A 14,715-nucleotide genomic window follows, 5' to 3' on the forward strand; every position below is an offset into this window, starting at 1 on the left:
TTCCAAATAATTTATGTAGCTATTCCTCCTTCAAGGAGGTGGAGCTTAACTTTGCCATACCCCTTTAATGTGCATTGTACCAAATAGTAACTTGCTTTCAAAAAATAGAATACGGAAGAGTAAAGAAGTGCCTTTGTAGTGGAGAAACCTGTCAAACACTACTTTGGCCAGGCAATGAAGGTCAACATCATCAACAATGGCATGTTGCATATGTCTTTGATACGATGTGAAGAAAATGATACTTCACAATCTGAAGCTCTTTTTACACAATCCATTTTCTTTACTGGTATTGGACATACAGTGGCAACATGAAGGCTTTTTTTACATATTCCTGATGACTCTCCCTTTTATTATTCACAGGTGTTACATGAGTAAATATTTTGAGCTTCTATCTCCGTCTTGGGTACATTTTCTGGTGAAATCAAATGGCACTACTTTTAATTTAATAATTGATATGTTTGGGTTGAATTCTACTAAAATAGTATTTTCTATTTGCCTGTCTGCTCTCTCTTACTCTGTTCATCTTTTCCTGACATCTCTAGAGTGAATTGATATCTTTAGTATTCCATTTTATCTCCTCCGTTGACTTTTTAGTCATGTCTCTCTGTGTTATTTATTTTGTGCTTTCCCTTATGCATTTTTAATTTATCAAGTCTACCTTCAAAAATAATCTACTGCTTTATAAACAATGCAAGAATCTTACAAAAGTGTACTTCAAATTACCACCCTCATGTCCTTTGTGTCCTTATCATATATTCAATTCTACATATGCTATAGATCTCACAATCCCTTGTTGTTATTTAAATCAATAGTGTCCAAAAGATATTTAAAGAGATAAAGATATTGATATATATAAAAACATGGACATAGATGTAGATATTTAGAAATACATTATATTTACTTATATATTTGCTTTTTCTGGTATTCTTCATTCATTTCCTACAGCCTGAAGAACTTCTTTTAGCATTTCTTGTAGTGCAGGTTTGCATCACATGAATTCTTTAAGCTTTTGCTTATCTGAACATATCTTTATTTCACCTTTATTTTAAATATAGAAATCTTTGTGCACGACATTTATTTTCCACCACTAAAAGGAGGCCATTCCAACATTTGGGGTAGTAATTTCTGGTAAGAAATCAGCACTACTCTTCATATTGTTCCACTGTATGTAATGTTTTTTTTCTCTATAGCTGTTTTTACTATTTTCTTCTTTCCTTTGGTTTTCCACAGTTTGACTATGATGCGCCTATATCTAGTTTCATCATACATATTATGCTTAACCTCTGAATTGATATCTTAACAATTTTGCAAAAATTTTTGCTATTAGCCCTTTAAATAGTTTTTCTGCTAGATTTTTTTTTAACATCTTTATTGGAGTACAATTGCTTTACAACGGAGTGTGAGTTTCTGCTTTATAACAAAGTGAATCAGTTATACATATACATATGTTCCCATATCTCTTCCCTCTTGCGTCTCCCTCCCTCCCACCCTACCTATTCCACCCCTCTAGGTGGTCAAAAAGCGCCAAGCTGATCTCCGTGCGCTATGCGGCTCCTTCCCACTAGCTATCTATTTTACGTTTGGTAGTGTATATATGTCCATGCCACTCTCTCACTTTGTCACAGCTTACTCTTCCCCCTCCCCATATCCTCAAGTCCATTCTCTAGTAGTTCTGTGTCTTTATTCCCGTCTTGCCCCTAGGTTCTTCATGAGCTTCCATACATATGTGTTAGCATACGATATTTGTTTTTCTCTTTCTGACTTACTTCACTCCGTATGACAGACTCTAGGTCCATCCAACTCACTACAAATAACACAATTTCGTTTCTTTTTATGGGTGAGTAATATCCATTGTATATATGTGCCACATCTTCTTTATCCATTCATCTGTCGATGGACACTTAGGTTGCTTCCATGCCCTGGCTATTGTAAATAGAGCTGCAATGAACATTGTGGTACATGACTCTTTCTGAATTATGGTTTTTTCAGGGTATATGCCCAGTAGTGGGATTGCTGGGTCGTATGGTAGTTCTATTTTTAGTTTTTTAAGGAACCTCCATACTGTTCTCCATAGTGGCTGTATCAATTTACATTCCCACCAACAGTGCAAGAGTGTTCCCTTTTCTCCACACCCTCTCCAGTGTTTATTGTTTCTAGATTTTTTGATGATGGCCATTCTGACTGGTGTGAGATGATATCTCATTGTAGTTTTGATTTGTATTTATCTAATTATTAATGATGTTGAGCATTCCTTCATGTGTTTGTTGGCAATCTGTATATCTTCTATGGACAAATGTCTATTTAGGTCTTCTGCCCATTTTTGGATTGGGTTGTTTTTTTTTTTTTTTGATATTGAGCTGCATGAGCTGCTTGTAAATTTTCGAGATTAAATCTTTGTCAGTTGCTTCATTTGCAAATATTTTCTCCCATTCTGAGGGTTGTCTTTTGGTCTTCTTTATGGTTTCCTTTGCTGTGCAAAAGCTTTTAAGTTTCGTTAGGTCCCATTTGTTTATTTGTGTTTTTATTTCCATTTCTCTAGGGGCTGGGTCAAAAAGGATCTTGCTGTGATTTATGTCATACAGTGTTCTGCCTATGTTTTCCTCTAAGAGTTTGATAGTGTCTGGCCTTACACTTAGGTCTTTAATCCATTTTGAGTTTATTTTTGTGTATGGTGTCAGGGAGTGTTCTAATTTCGTACTTTTACATGTAGCTGTCCAGTTTTCCCAGCACCACTTATTGAAGAGGCTGTCTTTTCTCCACTGTATATGCTTGCCTCCTTTATCGAAGATAAGGTGACCATATGTGCGTGGGTTTATCTCTGGGCTTTCTACCCTGTTCCATTGATCTATATTTCTGTTTTTGTGCCAGTACCATACTGTCTTGATTACTGCAGCTTTGTACTATAGGCTGAAGTCAGGGAGCCTGATTCCTCCAGCTCCGTTTTTCTCTCTCAAGATTGCTTTGGCTATTCGGGGCCTTTTGCGTTTCCATATAAATTGTGAAATTTTTTGTTCTAGTTCTGTGAAAAATGTCTTTGATAGTTTGATAGGGATTGCATTGAATCTGTAGATTGCTTTGGGTAGTACAGTCATTTTCACAATGTTGATTCTTCCAATCCAAGAACATGGTATATCTCTCCATCTATTTTTATCTTCTTTAATTTCTTTCATCAGTGTCTTATACTTTTCTGCATACAGGTCTTTTGTCTCCTTAGGTAGGTTTATTCCTAGATATTTTATTCTTTTTGCTGCAATGGTAAATGGGAGTGTTTTCTTAATTTCACTTTCAGATTTTTCATCATTAGTGTATAGGAATGCAAGAGATTTCTGTGCATTAATTTCGTATCCTGCAACTTTACCAAATTCACTGATTAGCTCTAACAGTTTTCTGGTAGTGTCTTTAGGATTCTCTATGTATAGTATCATGTCATCTACAAACCGTGACAGCTTTACTTCTTTTCCGATTTGGATTCCTTTTATTTCTTTTTCTTCTCTGATTGCTGTGGCTAAAACTTCCAAAACTACGTTAAATAATAGTGGTGAGAGTGGACAACCTTGTCTTGTTCCTGATCTTAGTGGAAATGCTTTCAATTTTTCACCATTGAGAACGATGCTGGCTGTGGGTTTGTCATATATGGCCTTTATTATGTGGAGGAAAGTTCCCTCTATGCCTACTTTCTGGAGGATTTTTTTCATAAATGGGTGTTGAATTTTGTCGAAAGCTTTCTCTGCATCTATTGAGATGATCATATGGTTTTTCTCCTTCAATTTGTTAACATGGTGTATCACGTTGATTAATTTGCATATATTGAAGAAGCCTTGCACTCCTGGGATAAACCCCACTTGATCATAGTGTATGATCCTTTTAATGTGCTGTTGGATTCTGTTTGCTAGTATTTTGTTGTGGATTTTTGCATCTATATTCATCAGTGATATTGGCCTGCAGTTTTCTTTCTTTGGGACATCTTTGTCTGGTTTTGGTATCAGAATGATGGTGGCCTCGTACAATGAGTTTGGGAGTGTTCCTCTCTCTGGTATATTTTGGAAGAGTTTGAGAAGGATAGGTGATAACTCTTCTCTAAATGTTTCATAGAATTCACCTGTGAAGCCATCTGGTCCTGGGCTTTTGTTTTTTGGAAGATTTTTGATCACAGTTTCAATTTCAGTGCTTGTGATTAGTCTGTTCATATTTTCTATTTCTTCCTGGTTCAGTCTCGGAAGGTTGTGCATTTCTAAGAATTTGTCCATTTCCTCCAGGTTGTCTATTTTATTGGCATATAGTTGCTTGTAGTAATCTCTCATGATCCTTTGTATTTCTGCAGTGTCAGCTGTTACTTCTCCTTTTTCATTTCTAATTCTATTGATATCAGTCTTCTCCCTTTTTTTCTTGGTAAGTGTGGTTAATGGTTTATCAATTTTGTTTATCTTCTCAATGAACCAGCTTTTAGTTTTATTGATCTTTGCTATCATTTCCTTCATTTCTTTTTCATTTACTTCTGATCTGATATTTATGATTTCTTTCCTTCTGCTAACTTTGGGGATTTTTTGTTCTTCTTTCTCTAATTGCTTTAGGTGTAGGGTTAGGTTGTTTATTTGAGATGTTTCTTGTTTTTTAAGGTAGGATTGTATTGCTATAAACTTCCCTCTTAGAACTGCTTTTGCTGCATCCCATAGGTTTTGGGTCATCGTGTTTTCATTGTCATTTGTTTCTAGGTATTTTTTGATTTCCTCTTTGATTTCTTCAGTGATCTCTTGGTTATTTAGTAGTGTATGGTGTAGCCTCCATGTGTTTGTATTTTTTACAGATTTTTTTTCCGTAATTGATATCTATTCTCATAGTGTTGTCGTCGGAAAAGATACTTGATATGATTTCAATATTCTTAAATTTACCAAGGCATGATTTGTGACCCAAGATATGATCTATCCTGGAGAATGTTCCATGAGCACTTGAGAAGAATGTGTATTGTTGTTTTTGGATGGCATGTCCTATAAATATCAATTAAGTCCATCTTGTTTAATGTACCATTTAAAGCTTGTGTTTCCCTATTTATTTTCATTTTGGATGATCTGTCCATTGGTGAAAGTGGGGTGTTAAAGTCCCCTACTATGATTGTGTTACTGTCAATTTCCCCTATTATGGTTGTTAGTATTTGCCTTATGTATTGAGGTGCTCCTATGTTGGATGCATAAATATTTACAATTGTTATCTCTTCTCCTTGGATTGATCCCTTGATCATTATGTAGTGTCCTTCTTTGTCTCTTGTAATAGTCTTTGTTTTAAACTCTACTTTGTCTGATATGAGAATTGCTACTCCAGCTTTCTTTTGATTTCCATTTGCATGCAATATCATTTTCCATCCACTCACTTTCAGTGTGTATGTGTCCCTAGGTCTGAAGTGGGTCTCTTGTAGACAGCATATCTATGGGTCTGTTTTTGTATCCATTCAGCCAGTCTATGTCTTTTGGTTGGAACATTTAATCCATTTGCATTTAAGGTAATTATTGATATGTATGTTACTATGATCATTTTCTTAATTGTTTTGGGTTTGTTATTGTAGGTCTTTTCCTTCTCTTGTGTTTCCTGCCTAGAGAAGTTCCTTTAGCATTTGTTCTAAAGCTGCTTTGGTGGTGCTGAATTCTCTTAGCTTTTGCTTGTCTGTAAAGATTTTAATTTCTCCGTCAAATCTGAATGAGATCCTTGCTGGGTAGAGTAATCTGGGTTGTAGGTTTTTCCTCTCCATCACTTTACATATGTCCTGCCACACCCTTCTGGCTTGCAGATTTTCTGCTGAAAGTTCAGCTGTTAACCTTATGGGGATTCCCTTGTGTGTTATTTGTTGTTTTTCCCTTGCTGCTTTCAATATTTTTTCTTTATATTTAATTTTTGATAGTTTGATTAATATGTGTCTTGGCGTGTTTCTCCTTGGATTTATCCTGTATGCACATCTCTGCGCTTCCTGGACTTGATTGACTATTTTCTTTCCCATATTAGGGAAGTTTTCAACTATAATGTCTTCAAATATTTTCTCAGTCCCTTTCTTTTTCTCTTCTTCTTCTGGGATCCCTATAATTCGAATGTCGGTGCACTTAATGTTGTCCCAGAGGTGTCTGAGGCTGTCCTCAATTCTTTTCATTCTTTTTTCTTTATCCTGCTCTGCAGTAGTTATTTCCACTATTTTATCTTCCAGGTCACTTATCCGTTTTCTGCCTCAGTTATTCTGCTATTGATCCCTTCTAGAGAATTTTCAATTTCATTTATTGTGTTGCTCGTCACTGTTTGTTTGCTCTTTAGTTTTTCTACGTCCTTGTTAAACGTTTCTTGTATTTTCTCCATTCTATTTCCACGATTTTGGATCATCTTTACTATCATTATTCTGAATTCTTTTTCAGGTAGACTGCCTATTTCCTCTTCATCTGTTAGGTCTGGTGGCTTTTTACCTTGCTCCTTCATGTGCTCTGTGTTTCTCTGTCTTCTCATTTTGCTGACCTTACTGTGTTTGGGGTCTCCTTTTCACAGCCTGTAGTTTCATAGTTCCCATTGTTTTCGGTGTCTGCCCCCAGTGGCTAAGGTTGGTTTAGTGGGTTGTGTAGGCTTCCTGGTGGAGGGGACGAGTGCCTGTGTTCTGGTGGATGAGGCTGGATCTTGTCTTTCTGGTGGGCAGGTCCACGTCTGGTGGTGTGCTTTGGGGTGTCTGTGGCCTTACTATGATTTTAGGCAGCCTCTCTGCTAATGGATGGGGCTGTGTTCCTGTCTTGCTAGTTGTTTGGCATAGGGTGTCCAGCACTGTAGCTTGCTGGTCATTGAGTGGAGCTGGGTCTTGGCGTTGAGATGGAGATCTCTGGGAGATTTTCTCCGTTTGATATTACATGGAGCTGGGAGGTCTCCTGTGGACCAATGTCCTGAACTTGGCTCTCCCACCGCAGAGGCACAGCTCTGATGCCTGGCTGGAGCACCAAGAGCCTGTCATCCACATGGCTCAGAATAAAAGGGAGAACAAAAAGAAAGAAAGAACGAAAGAAAGAAGAAGATAAAATAAAATAAAATAAAATAAAATAAAGTTATTAAAATAAAAAATAAAAAAAAATTATTAAAAGAAATTTTTTTAAGTAATTAAAAAAAAAAGAAAGAAAGAAGAGAGCAACCAAACCAAAAAAGAAATCCACCAATGATAACAAGTGCTAAAAATTATACTAAAAAAACCCCAAAAAACAAAAAATCGACAGACAGAATCCTAGGACAAATGGTAAAAGCATAGCTATACAGACAAAATCACACACAGATGCATACACATACACACTCACAAAAAGAGAAAAAGGGGAAAATATATATATATATATCATTGCTCCCAAGTCCACCTCCTCAATTTGGGATGATTCGTTTTCTATTCAGGTATTCCACAGATGCAGGTACATCAAATTGTTTGTAGAGCTTTAATCCGCTGCCTCTGAGGCTGCTGGGAGAAATTTCCCTTTCTCTTCTTTGTTCACACACCTCCTGCTTTCACCTTTGGATTTGGCCCCGCCTCTGCGTGTAGGTTACCTGAGGGTGTCTGTTCCCCGCCCAGACAGGAAGGGGTTAAAGGAGCAGCTGATTCGGGGGCTCTGGTTCACTCAGGCTGGGGGGAGGGAGGGGTACGGATGCGGGGCGAGCCTGCGGTAGCAGAGGCAGGTGTGATTCTGCAACAGCCTGAGGCACGCCTTGCGTTCTCCCAGGGAAGTTGTCCCTGGGTCATGGGACCCTGACAGTGGCGGGCTGCACAGGCTCCCGGGAGGGGAGGTGTGGATAGTGACCTGTGTTCGCACACAGGCTTCTTGGTGGCGGCAGCAGCAGCCTTAGCGTCTCATGCCCGTCTCTGGGGTCCGCGCTGATAGCCGCGGCTCGCGCCTGTCTCTGGAGCTTGTTTAGGCGGCGCTCTGAATCCCTTCTCCTCGCGCACCAGGAAACAAAGAGGCAAGAAAAAGTCTCTTGTCTCTTCGGCAGCTCCAGACCTTTTCCCGGACTCCCTCCGGGCTAGCCGTGCCGAACTAGCCCCCTTCAGGCTGTGCTCACGCAGCCAACCCCAGGCCTCTCCCTGGGATCCGACCGAAGCCTGAGCCTCAGCTTCCAGCCCCCGCCCGCCCCAGCGGGTGAGCAGACAAGCCTCTCGGGCTGGTGAGTGCTGGTCGGCACGGATCCTCTGTGCGGGAATATCTCCAATTTGCCCTCTGCACCCCTGTGGCTGCGCTCTCCTCCGTGGCTCCGAAGCTTCCCCCCTCCGCCACCCGCAGTCTCCGCCTGCGAAGGGGCTTCCTAGTGTGTGGAAACTTTTCCTCCTTCACAGCTCCCTCCCACTGGTGCAGGTCCCATCCTTATTCTTTTGTCTCTGTTATTTCTTTTTTCTTTTGCCCTACCCAAGTACGTGGGGAGTTTCTTGCCTTTTGGGAGGTCTGGGGTCTTCTGCCAGCGTTCAGTAGGTGTTCTATAGGAGTTGTTCCACATGTAGCTGTATTTCTGATGTATTTGTGGAGAGGAAGGTGACCTCCGTGTCTTACTCTTCTGCCATCTTGAAGCTCCTCCCCCTCTGCTAAATTCTTACTTCTCCTTGGGCTCCAAATATATGTGTTAGACCATTTTGTATGGGCCTATAAATCTTGCAGGCTCTGTTCTCTTTTATTCACTCTTTTGACTTTTGCTATTTAAATTTGGAAAGTTTCTTTGACCATTTAAGGACACTGATTTCACTGATTCTTTTCTCTGCTGTGGCCAGTCAGCTGATAAGCTCATAGGAAGACTTTTTCATTTCTGTTACTATATTTTGCATTTCTAGCATTTATATTTGACTATTCTTTTATAATATCTAACCCTCTGATGATACATACCATCTGTTCATTCTTGTTATCTGCCTTTTGCCCTAGATCTTTTAACATATTTATCATAGTTACTTTGAAACAGCTGGCTTTTTCCATGAGACCCTTTAAAATTTCTATTTTGGTTATTATTAAATCACTGGTTGATAATTCCAACATCTCCTGACTGCTTCATTGTTAATGATAGGTCTCATTTTCTTTCTTCTTTTCTTATCTAATAAATCTCTCTTAAATGTCAGAAAATTGTAAAAAAAAAAAAAAAAAAAAAAGATACTAATAAATTATATTTATATCTAGAAAAAAGCATGCCCCGTCTTCTGAATCAATCTTGAGTGTAGTTGAGCTTGGTCTAGAATCTGTTATTGCTTTTGTTAGATTTAGTTTACTGAGGTTTCAAATTATTTGAAGGTAAGTTCAGAACCTTTCTTTTAGTAGACTTGGGATCTGAATGCTTACAGCATTTGTTTCCCTGTCCTTAGACTTCAGTAGGTCCCATTCTCATGCACCTTGGAGAGTTTTAATTCATCTCTGTTTCCCACACCCACTCACACATGACTTCTGCCTCATGCTCATTGTAAGACTCAGAGTGTCTGTGGAGATTCTATTCCTTCTTCTGCATGGTTCTCAGCCTTCAGGAATCTCTGTGCACCTGCGTCTGAAGGGTTACTCTCAGCTCTCCTCCAAGCATAAACAGATGTTGCCCCCTACCCAGTAGAAGGTGTGGAGGGCTGGAGGCTTTTTCTGTTATCCTTCCCCTGCCTTCACGTTTTAGCAGGCCCATCGCACCATCACACAATGAGTACCTGAAGTGCACAGGGGTTTTCTCAGTGCTGCTGTCCTCCCTTCAGACTTCAGCATTCTCTGCATACTTGAATCCCAGGTAGAATCTGTCTCAGGTCTCCTGTGCTGCTCACAATTTTCTCATGAGTGCTCAACGAAGCTTGTGGAAAAGATTTGGCAGGTGATTGCAAATTTTCTTTGTCTCTGCCTCCCTGGGATTCTAAACTGTCATACCAGCCCATTATCAGTCTTTAACAACTTATTAAAAGTATCTCTTTTCTCCTTAGTCACAGCTATGATGGCTTCTTCCTCCTCCTGCTGTTTCACCAGATAAAAAAGTAGCCATGGATCACTTCTCTTCTAGGTCAAGTTAATTACTCTGTGGGTTATAATTCAGTAGGTTTCTTTGCATGCTCATATCTCTGATAAGCTTAAGAAACTATGACTTTAAGGTTCTTATTGCTAAGGTGGAGGAACATTCTCTTGCAACTCTTTCTATATCCAAAGTGGAAGCAGAAGTGCTCATCACAAATTTTATTTCTAATGGAGTAGTTCCTTCAATAGCCTCTTTGAACAATGACTAATGAAAGATGTTTTAAATTTTTTTAATATTTGCAATTCATTTCTTTTATTCCTAGAAGTTTTTTACTTTTAATTTCTCTACAACTATTGAGCTGCCCACCATCAGCATTTCTCAGAAAGATATAAAATTTCTAGGTTATGGATTTATTAAGCCTCAAGTGATTAATCCAATGTACAGTAATAGCTGAGGTAGCATACATGGCGAACTGCTTAAGAGAATATTCTGATTCCCACAAGAATTATGAGGAATATTTCCCTACATGTAAAACTAGAACAATATTGCTACAGAACTAAAAGAAGGTTATGAATTTTCAAGTATAACTACGAAAGTCCAGGTGAGATTGATTAAGGTAATTCTGGGGACATAAAAAGTCAAGCTGAATACAAAGATTTATTGCTTAAGCCTAATCCTCAGAGTAAGAGAAAACTAGTGCAATTCATTGAAATAATAAAGGGTCCATTTACTGGACTTTATATAAAGCGCTGTTTGAAGCTTAAGGGAAGCAAAACAATATTCTTGACATAACCTTAATATAAAATATTATCACATTTTAAGATACAATCACCTTGAATACAAGCTTGAAAACTTCAAATTGATTTTTTAAAAGCACTGATAGGTGGTTTTATCATCAAAATAGATATTCAATAAATTCCAAAATACATATAACCATCCCAATGTAATGAATTCATATTACTGTATTCCAGCAATGCATTTCTAGTTTAAAATATATATAATTGTCCAAATAATCAGGAAAGTTCTGAGTTAGCAAGCAGGAAATTCAGAAATAAAGGGAAGAGAAACAAATATTTTATTAAATATTAGCATAGATAGATAATAAATGTTGAATAAAAACTACATTTGTTATTAAAAATCTCTCATGAATTATCCTTCAATACAAAAGGACTAATTATAACTGCAATATGGGTGAAAGGGAAGTAGAGAAACTGAACTTAAAGTATTTACTATGTGCCTGGCACTGGCACTGTTACATCACAACTTTATTTACGTATCCCAATGTGCATTTTATAGAACTTTTGGCTCAGCAGTCAGTATCCTGGCCTAAAACAAATACTAGTAGGGCTTAGTTTCCAAATCAAGCGTGGCTGACTTTTAATTCCATGTCCTGAGAAAAAAAATTGGAGGTACTATGATCAGAAAGATAGGTAGAGGAGACCTAACTTCAAAGGTAATAAGTACTCTGTGAAACCACAGAAAGCAGACATCAGAATGGGGAGAGCCATCAAACAATAAAATTCTCTCAGGAACCACTGAATCAATTCTTGGCCACAAAGAAAGGAATACAAAGATTCTGGCAGCTCTCCACTCTGGTTATCTAATAGTGAAACAACTTAGGCAGGGATTTAAAATATTACCAAATCACTCAGGGCTATGGCTGGAAGCATCAATCAAAGGAGGCATAAAAATGCCTCACAGGTGAGCTGAGGGACTCCTTATAAAATAAAGTTTGGTTAAAACATAACTAGAGATCAGCAAATAGCTTGAATATCCTTCAGCAATGCTCAAGGCAATGAAAGAGTTGACTTGTTCATATACGCAGCTCCAAGATATCCAAGCAGTGGTAAGGCTGGCAGTTTAAAGACACAGAGTGATCTTGAAAAACAAATCAGCTGAAAAAGGAAACAACCCTCTACTTTTCTGAATAACTGTCTTCCTCATGACACTTATTGCCCCCAGAATATTCCTTATGAAATTAATTAAGGATTAACTTTACACATGTTAACTTTCTAAACTCAACCCACTAGTCAAAATCTTCATAATATATAGTAGCTCGAAAGAATGCTCTGCATTTGGATCACAGCATTTATTTATGCCATTTATACATAGCTGTTTGAAAGAGAAAAATTAAGAGCTTTGTATCTGACAAAGGGCATAACTGACTGGAAATAGAATTTTGCATATTAGAATTCAAACACATAATAAATATGCACATACATACATGAAGTCAAGTACGAAATTAAATAGAGATTATCCTATCATGCTGAAAAATATGTAATACAGCTATGAAATATGCAAGTTTAAATACTATCTTGTAAGGAGGATTATTCTCTTTAAAAGCTTTGCCTATGAAAATCAGCAATGTAGGTCAGTAAGTATAATGTTGCTTCAAAATGTATCCCAGCAGAATCAAACCTAATAAGTATTGGCACAGTTCTTTTTCTCACATAGAAAACTTGTTAATACAGATGATACTAATTATCGAAGTCTATGGATATATCTGTGAAGCTTTAATTTTTAATCATGGTGAATGATTTGTCTGCAAGTAACAGAAAAACCAACCAAGAAGCGAGAAAATATTTATTATTTTACCTAATGAGAACCTGAAATTAAGCAGTTACTCTTTCCATTATGTGACTTGAAAATCAAGAATCTGAATCAGCATCAGTGTTAGTTTAATTTTGGATTTAAGGGACAGGAAACCCCAAAATAAAATGCGGGTCAAAAACATGGAAATTTAATTATTTATTACGTAGAAGTTCAAGTACATGGTCTGTGGCCAGAAAGATGCTCCACAGAATTGGAGATCTACAGTCTATCCTGTTGCACCACTATTGTATCACTTCCATTCCCAATTCACCTTATAGTATAGGATTGCTTTAGCCAGAGCCATCTTATTTTCATTCTAGACAAAAATAGGAGACAAGGGAGAGAAAGAAACTATCGGAATTTGCGTATCTTTGGTCAGAACTTAATGACCTGACAGCAACTAGCATCAAGAAAATTTGCTACATGTTAGCTTTATTTCAAGCAGCCATGAACATAGCTAAAATTCAGAAAGCCTGTTATAAAGAAAAGGGTGGAACACCTGTTCCTTCTACAATATTCCTGCAATTTTCTTGTTTTCCCCAAGATATCAATTTTTTTCCCCCAGTACTCCCACAGGAGACCTCCGATTACAACTCATTGAACAGAACTATGTCACATGCCCACCTGTAATTACAAGGACAGTTGTGAAAGCAAGTATCTGTCCCGGCGAATAAGATTGGTTTGAATGATCAAGACCAATGATAATTAATCTTCTCAGACTAGGAACATTCATGTCAAAACAAAGTTAATTCAGTGGCATGTAAATATATACACTACCAAATGTAAAACCGATAGCTAGTGGGAAGCAGCTGCATAGCAAAGGGAGATGAGCTCGGTTCTTTGTGACCACCTAGAGGGGTGGGATAGGGAGGGTGGGAGGGAGGGAGACGCAAGAGGGAAGAGATATGGGGATATATGTATATGTATAGCTGATTCACTTTGTTATAAAGCAGAAACTAACACACCATTGTAAAGTAATTATACTCCAATAAAGATGTTAAAAAAAAAAAAAGTTAAAGTTTTGTTAGCAAGCAAGACTGGAGTTTAGCTATTGACTGAGTAAGCCACAGCGTTTGTCAATATAGCAATGTTTTGAGTGTGCTGTTAAAAATGCAATGACATAATAAAGCCAAACATAAAAATACAAAGCACACACTTTTCAGTTTTGGAAAGTGGTATTAGTGAAATCAGTGGAATTGATAGGGAAGAAGGAAGGAAGAAAGGTAGGAAGGAAGGAAGGAAGGGAGGAAGGAAGGAAGGAAGGGAGGAAGGAAGGAAAAAAGGAAGAGAGGGAAAGAGAGAAAGAAGGAAGATAGAAAATCAAAATTTTTTTTTGTTTCTAAATATTGTTTTGTTTAAATAGGAAATCTAAACATATTATATACTATTAGAATTGACTGAAACTGGGAATAAAAACATAAAATAATATGTGATACAGCTGAAATTTTTCAGAAGAAAATGTCTTAAATGTTTTATGAGAAAATAAGAAAGATTGAAAAATAAATAAACTAAATATTCAATGTTGGAAGTAACAATAACAATATATCAAATCAAAATAAAAGAAATATGCAAAGATGAAAGTGAAAACTATGGGGTAAAATTCGAGAATGTTTTAGAACTAGATATCTATTAACCTAATTTAATATTACATTAAAAGATAAAAATATATAAAAACTTCTTTATATACTAAAGAGGAATTGGAAACAATCAGTATACATTCTTGATTTAAAAAAAATAATAATCATGTGACAAACTAAGACAAGGAGAAATTGCCTTTAATCTATTAAAGACTGTCAGGAATCAATAAGAAACTCCTTATTAAGAGTGAACAAAGAAAAAAAGCCCCAAATCATCAATTATTATTCGCATTATTCTTCCAATAAATATAGTAATAAAATTAGAGAATTTAGTCATCTGAATAATAGAAAGTTAACACAAATGATAATAATCACTGTTATTATCATTAATAATAAATAGAAAATATAGGTACATTAACTAACATAGTAGCTAAACTTATGAGAAAACTCAGCAAGATGCAAGACAAAATACACATAGTCTATACCATATCCTTGCTCTATATCATAGGTCTATAATATTATCAGAAATAGCCAGCTTTTTAAAAAAGTAATGCAAAAGTATTTTATTCACAATACAAATAAAATAAATCAGAATAAAACAAAC

Source organism: Balaenoptera physalus, assembly GCF_965194825.1.
Source record: "Balaenoptera physalus genome assembly, chromosome: 2".
Taxonomy (NCBI): Eukaryota; Metazoa; Chordata; class Mammalia; order Artiodactyla; family Balaenopteridae; genus Balaenoptera; species Balaenoptera physalus.